Source organism: Haplochromis burtoni, unplaced genomic scaffold, assembly GCF_018398535.1.
Source record: "Haplochromis burtoni strain Fernald_Lab_line unplaced genomic scaffold, NCSU_Asbu1 Contig_3588, whole genome shotgun sequence".
NCBI classification, from domain to species: domain Eukaryota; kingdom Metazoa; phylum Chordata; class Actinopteri; order Cichliformes; family Cichlidae; genus Haplochromis; species Haplochromis burtoni.
Genome location: NW_024585949.1, coordinates 1 through 6,439, shown reverse-complemented (window position 1 = coordinate 6,439; position 6,439 = coordinate 1). Strand labels below are relative to the sequence as shown.

Sequence of the window (6,439 nt, the reverse complement as noted above, 5' to 3'; positions counted from 1 at the left end):
TTTTTATTATAAAAAGAAAAGGTTTTCCACATATGCAAAAAGTGCCCTTTTTTCCCCCTGGAGCACTTGCCCCCCAAAATGTCTGTGCACGCCACTGCCATTTATCATTCTGTGTGATGCTGTGCAAAATCTAATACATAATTATCCATGTTTGCTACATTATCTGGTAGTTATCTGTTAAATGCTTTGACCAAATGGTCAATTTTCAGGGTCAAAGGTGTCAAAGATTATGATCGAAGTCAGTCATTGTTTTTCACTAATCTGCACCATGATTATAGTCACAGAAGGTCTCTCTCCCTTTCTCTCTCTCTCTCGTAATACTGTTGTCTTTGTTTGTGAGGTCCTTTCCACACACCCTAACCCAAACTTAATTTGCATGCAAGTAACAGGAGGTTTTCTGTATATTATGTGCGTGGCCGATGTTGAAATATTAGGGGCAATATTTAGATTTGTTCTTTCAGAGCTATGCGCTGCTAGTAACACCGCCAACATAATAATGGTTCCTGTACAAACATATGTACATTACATAAACACACAGTAAGACAAATAGATTCTTAGCTTCTTTTTCTTTCAACTCAAGTGATTCATGAACCGTGGAATGGCGTGACAGGAATGCGTTGATCACTCAGTACGCCACTGCCTGTCTCTCCACCCGAGAGGGAGTGAGGGAGGGAAAAAGGGCTGTTGAATGAATTAAAAAGACAAAAGGATGAATGAATGAGAGAATGAATGACTAGTGCAGTGAGGCTAAAGATAAATGCAAGGCTTTTTTTTTTTTTGGTGAAAGTTAGTGCAGCATGCTGTGTTGCAGCTAGACCAAAAAAAAAAGTAAGAACACAAAAGCACCCACATTCAAATTTTTTTAAGCTGAAATGTATTGGCCAATAAATGATTTGAGCTTCGCCTGCAGGTATTAGGGTTTACTTTGGGGTTTAGTGTGCAGAGGGAGATTGTAGCAAGTCTGCCAAAGCCTTGCTACAATCTCAAAATGATGGTATAAAAACAAACGGAGATTAAAATATGTATGAGGCAAAGTCTGGTTTCTTTTGCAGTTACAGAGATTCTCTGTTTCCTGCTAAGCTGCTGAATGTGACAAGCCAATGAATCAGTTATTTAAACTCCTGACTAATGCTAAAAAAATAAAAATCAATCCTGTAGTTAAAAATTTGGACTTTGGAGCAATAAGATTTACCCTTGCTGAAAACACTCTTGCAACCTTGTTTTAAACTGTGCTAACTAATGTTTCTAATGACCCAAGTTTTAATACATATATCTGATTTTATTTTTATTATTATGTATTTATTTAGATATTTGGATATTTGTTATGTGCAACACATGAAAAGCCAGATCCACTAAATGGGGGAAAAATATGCTCCGTTCTAAAAACAATCAGTTTATTTCAATATCATGTCTTATTTCAAAAAATAAGACATGCTTTTTTTCTCAGGAATAAATATCAGCACAGTTAGCAATAAACTAAACCTTCCTCTTTTATAGGACTATATCCAGATGCATCCAGCTGGCAGCCAGCTGAGTTGACGCCCTTCAGGTTGTGTTCATTTAGACTGACAACATGTTGGCAATCTGTCTGCATTTATAAATTATATAGCAATTATTTGTAAACCTTCAACAATCTCTCTGAGATTTATTTCAGTCAGTTCAAGTCAGGCTGTGACTATTTGACTGAATGACTGTTATTTAAATGTATTTAATAAAATATCAACATTTAGTATCCCTGTACAGATATTGCTGTATAGTTGTGTTTTTTCATTTTCTCCTCCACCCGTAGACTGTTCTGATGTAGAGGTCTTTCACTGTTGCAAAAACTCACGTTACAAGTGCATGCATTTCGCTCACAAATGATAAAAAGTAAGGCAGAGGGGGCATCTGAAGTTAAATGGTAAATGGCCTGTATAGCACTTTACTTAGTCCCTATGGACCCCAAAGCGCTTTACACTACATTCAGTCATCCACCCATTCACACACACATTCACACACTGGTGATGGCAAGCTGCATTGTAGCCACAGCTGCCCTGGGGCGCACTGGCAGAGGCTGGATACTGGCGCCATCGGGCCCTCTGACCACCACCAGTAGGCAATGGGTGAAGTGTCTTGCCCAAGGACCCAACGACCAAGGCTGTCGGAGCCGGGGCTCGAACCGGCAACCTTCTGATTACAAGACGAACTGCCAACTCTTGAGCCTTGATCGCTCCTAAAGACATCTCGCGGGAAAGAAACCCTGCTCATAGATTCCACACATTATGGCATATGATTAATCTTTATGCAGTCCAATTCTCAAATTTATAACAGTGGTAAAAGCGATAGTCCATCCATCCACTTTCTTTCTCTTATCTGGGCCCAGACCTCCCTCTCTACGGCCACTTCCTCCAGCTTGTCCAGGATAACACCTAGGTGTTCCCAGAGGCCTGCTGGGAGATATAATTTCTCCAACATGTACTGGGTCTGCCCTGTGGCTTCCTCTTGGTGGGACCCCAAGATACTTAAACTCTACTGTATGTATTATTGTAGGGTAAACCTTACAATATAAAGCGCCTTGAGGCGACTGTTGTTGTGATTTGGCGCTATATAAAGAAAATTGAATTGGAAAAACTCCTTCACTTGGGGCAGTAACTTGTCCCTGACCTGGAGTAGGCACTCCACCCTTTTCCAGCTGAGGACCATGGCCTCCGACTTGAAGATGCTGATTCTCATTCCTGCCAACCAAGATAGCCCTACAACATCCAGAGCTTTCAAGAACTCTGGGTAAACTTCATCCCCTGGAGTGGATGCCTCCAAGGAGTTGTTTAACTGGCTCAGTGCCCACCATCTGGTTCAAAGGTTACCACCAAGACAGACACCAACCACCTTGTGGCTGCAGCTCAGTGGAGAAACTTCAGCAATTAAGGTATTAAACATGGTCTATTCGGACTCAATGTCCCCATTCTCCCTCGGAATGCTGTCAATGGTGGTAAGAGTTGAAGGTAACCCTCACTATACATTTAGGCACCTGTCTTCACCCAAGTGTCCAGAACATACGGCCTTAGATCTGATGATACGATTACAAAATCTGTCATCGACCTGTGGCCTTGGGTGTCCTTATTTCAAAATCGTGTTCGTTGTGGACAAACTTTGGTTTGCACAGAAGTCCAGAAACAGAACCCTGCTCGGGTTCGAGCTGGGGATCAGTCCACCAGGGTTTGCACCCCTGGCCCCCGCCCAGCACACACTGCACCAGACTCCTACAGCACCTCCTGCGGGTGGCGGGCCTACTGCAGGGTGGGCCCATGTCCCTCATTTGGGATGTGCCTGCCTGGTGTGTCTTAGACTAAGGCCCATCCCCAGGCACTCGCCCTTGGGCACCTTCCCCACCTGTCCCGAGGGCAGGGCCCCAGTAACCCTATTCCGGGCTAGGGTGAGATATTCTCTAGATCTTTCACTCATTGGGGTTTTTGAATCACTCTTTGTCTGGTCCCTCACCCAGGAGCAATTTGCCATGGGAGAGCCTACCACGGGGAAAAAGCCCCCCAACAACATAGCCTCTGGGATCCCTGGGAATATAATATTTCTCGGTAGCTGGTCACCTTTCCTACAGTGTAAACTATCATGCACTTAACTGTTTGTATAAAAATATTGATAGGGGTTAAAAAGCATTTTCATTGAAGTAAAATTGATTGAAAAGTGGGAAAAACTCCCATAATTTCAGTGTATAAGTCGATTTGTGCACTTGACTTTTACTGTAGTGGCACTTCATCGTCAACAGTTGCTTTCTTGGCTAAGGAAAATCTCTGCAGTTCAAATGCCCTCATATTACTCCTGTAGTCACTGCACCCAGGGCTGTGTGTGTGTGTGTGTGTGTGTGTGTGTGTGTGTGCGCGTGTGTGTTATGGGGTGGAACTGGCAAGCAGCCCTGCAGCACAAGGCACCTGTTGGGTCCACAGGGTTTATGTCTGAGGCTCGCTCCGACACATCCCTTCAGAACCATGGCTCACAGCCCAAAACATTCTCTTAACCACCAATGACGCATATGCAGCCACTGCCAACACTTAATAGAAGCCTTTCATATTTTTTTACCTTTGTCTGTCTTTCATTTTCACCTGCCTTTTTAATATGGGTATTTTTTTTCTGCCATTGCTATTTAAGTGTTAGCTTAGGGAGTCAGTGTGCGTGTGCAGCCATTGAAAGGGCACCATAAAACTTCTAACACAGGCATTGCGTGCCTCACAGTGCTAAACAAGTCTCCTTGTGTTTGTGAAAAAGCCTTCAGGTAACTAAAGTTAGACTTTAGGAATTCCTTAAGAGCTAGTATTTTTAAACAATTAACAGACCAACTTATATAAACAAACCTGGTGCCTTTTTTTTGTGTGCATAAACAGGCAGTGAATAGGGCTTCTTTATAATCAGCATGTGGCACAGAGTGGCTTGTAAAAATTCTCATGATGACAGGATTTTGATTGAGCTGAAAAGCTCCTCAGCTGGGGTGAGTTCACCTCACATGTAGGGCGGTTTATTAATTCTTCTTGAGTTTAGCGTATGCACTTTGCTGATAGCAGGATGGAGACGGTGTGGTCTGCATGTACGCGTTCAGCACAGCTTTCTAATCCACATCAGTAACGTTTAATTGCACATGCTGACAGCAAAATGAAGCTGCACCTCATTCTTTTGCCATTTGTTTGTACTTACAGGTACATGACCGCGCTGACAGACTCAGAGGAGGATGAGCTAAGTGATGCAGAAGAGAGGGATCAAGAGCATCCTGTGGACAAGTTGTCTCTCCTCATTGAGCAGATTGACCGTTTGCATCAGGGCTGTGAGTCTGACAAACGGGAAAGTCTTAATATCCTTTTGGAACAAAGAGAAGAGGTGCATATACATTTCATTAATTCGTGTTTGTCTCCATAATAAATACAAAACAGTGTGATGGAGTTGTGTACTTTCATGTACTTCTCTAGTTTGGACAAAATTCGACATTTCTTTGGCGGCTAACCCGAGCTTACTGTGACGTCCATGACATCAGCTTGACTCTGGAGGAGAAGAAGACCTACGCAGAGACTGGTAATTTACTAAAACTTGTTTCATGCCTCGTTTGACTAGCATTCTACGCTGGATATGAGATGTTATCTTATAATAAATCCGACTGTTACACTGGCCAACCCTCAAAAGTCAGTGTCTCATCTGGAATACCCAAATCCAAATGTGGTTTTAAGCAATGTCAGGGAATTGGCAGGAGTGCTTGGCAAGCTTGGACCAAACATAGCCCTGGATTGGTATTTATTTGTCATACTAGCTTGGATGCAACACGTTCATGTATCTTCAGTATAATAGCATATTGCTTAAGACACAACACTTCTAGAAAAATTCAGTTCTTTAAACAGCACTGAGTCACAACTTCTGCCATGACCAGTGCAAAGATCCTTGTATAGTGTTATATTCTAGTCATTTACTCTAATTTCTGTTCAAGGTAAACCCCCAAACATTGGTGTCTAGTACCTCATCTTTTTAATTTCAACAAGTCTAGGTTCTAATTCTAACAAACTCAATGGCTGCTTTTAGGTACATCTGTACAGATGCCCATTAACCTGGATATCTAATCAGGTAATCAGTAACTTAGTGCATTTAGTAATGTAGACATGATCAAGACAACCTGCTGAAGTTTAAACTCAGCATCAGAATGAGTACTGAAGGTGATTTTGAATGTGGTGTAGTCGTTGTAGCACAGGCTGGTCGGAGTATTTCAGAAACTGCTGATCTACTGGGATTGTTCCACACAGCCATCTTTAGGTCTGAAAACAGAGAATGGTCAGGCTACAGTTCACAGAGGCTTACCAGAACTACACAGTAGAAGATTGACAAAATGATTGGCTGTGTCAGAATTTGGTGTCAGCAGCATTAAAATCTTGGATCCATCCTGCCTTGTATCAAAGGTTCAGGCAGTTGGCGGTGGTGTGATGCAACAACCTATCTGAGTATTGTTGTTGGCCGTGTCCATCCCGTCATGACCAAAGTGCATCTTCTGATGGCTGCTTTCAGCAGGATAACGTGTCATCTCAGTGATGTTAGTGGTTTCTCTAATGTGGCAGAGTTCACTGACTTCAAAATACCCTCCACTGTAACCAGAGCTCAGTCCATTAGAGTGGCTGTGGGATTTCCTGGATTCCTGTGAGGAATGTTTCTAGCATCTTGTTGAATCTGTGCCACAAAGCAGCAATACTAGCAAGGTGTAACCCATGAGGTGGCAGGTGAGTGTAGGCTCAGTGGAGCTAATGGTACTGTACACTTAAATGAAACAAAGACAGTTTTTCAATTGACGATTGGACTGTTCCAGATGAAAACTGACATTTGTGTATTTTTATCTATCCATCCATCCATCCATCCATTCGCGTCCGCTTATCCTGTTCAGGGTCGCGGGGGGCGCTGGAGCCTATCCCAGCTGTCATAGGGC

General features: G+C 42.8%; 1 long non-coding RNA gene across 1 annotated transcript; it reads left to right on the top strand.

Moving 5' to 3' along the window:
* Positions 1 to 6: 6 nt before the first annotated feature.
* LOC121813926 lies at positions 7 to 6,354 on the top strand. Its single transcript, XR_006053964.1, has 2 exons — positions 7 to 4,860; positions 4,950 to 6,354. It is a non-coding gene; the product is annotated as an uncharacterized LOC121813926 (long non-coding RNA).
* Positions 6,355 to 6,439: the final 85 nt, after the last annotated feature.